At 51.8% G+C, this 865-nt stretch overlaps 1 pseudogene; it reads right to left on the bottom strand.

Moving 5' to 3' along the window:
- Positions 1–667: 667 nt before the first annotated feature.
- The window catches only part of LOC107184523, a 982-nt pseudogene continuing 784 nt past the window's right edge, over positions 668–865 (bottom strand).

Below are 865 nucleotides of genomic sequence, written 5' to 3'. Positions count from 1 at the left end.
TGAATGGATTAGAAAACTGTGGTACATCTACACGATGGAATACTATGCTGCTCTAAAAAGGAAGGAACTCTTACCATTTGCAACGGCATGGATGAAACTGGAGAGCATTATGCTAAGTGAAATAAGCCAGTCAATGAACGAACAATACCACATGATCTCACTCATTTATGGATAATAAAGACAATTATAAACTTTAAAAAAAAAGAATTATTAAGGAAAAGAAACGGGGGAGATGTGGGAGGCTGCCCATTGTCTTCATTAGCAAGGAGTGCACACAAGGATCCCGGAAGGCTGGTGACCCTGAACCCACGGCAGGGCCTGAGTTATGCACCAAGTGTCTAGTCCTGACAATGGGGGCTCAAACTATTTCCCGATCAAATAGTCTCAGAGTGAATCCTTCTAATGTTTACTGACCTTTAAGACGGTCTGTCTGCTGCCGCAGTTACCTGCCTGCCTAAGGGCTTCATGTGTAACCAAAGCTGAATAACATGCCGGCGAGGCCTGGGCACCAGTGGAGGTCCTTCCCCTGGAGTTGGACTTGCCCGCCCGGCCCCCCAATATTCCCAAATGATCTCTTGTCTCTGCTCTTTCATTTGTGTGCGGCTCCTCTTCCAGATCCTGAGCCCTGAGCCACGCGGGACGAGGGAGAACACACATACAACAGCGGTCAGTGCTGGGTCTCTCCGTCTTGTCCCATCTTCCAGATGACCAGGCGCATGCAGGCGCTGGCGTCCTCGATGGAGCTGTGGCCATCCGTCCGGTCCTGGATGACCTGTCCGAGGCAGTGAGCCGCGAGGTTGCGAAGGGAGCGCTTGTAGGGGAGGCCCCGGCGGTGCGGGAAGAGCACGGATGTGTCCAGCACGGT

Source organism: Myotis davidii, unplaced genomic scaffold (assembly GCF_000327345.1).
Source record: "Myotis davidii unplaced genomic scaffold, ASM32734v1 scaffold1250, whole genome shotgun sequence".
Lineage (NCBI taxonomy): Eukaryota > Metazoa > Chordata > Mammalia > Chiroptera > Vespertilionidae > Myotis > Myotis davidii.
Note: the sequence above shows the minus strand (reverse complement) of the source record. Positions and strands in the feature narration are given on the sequence as shown.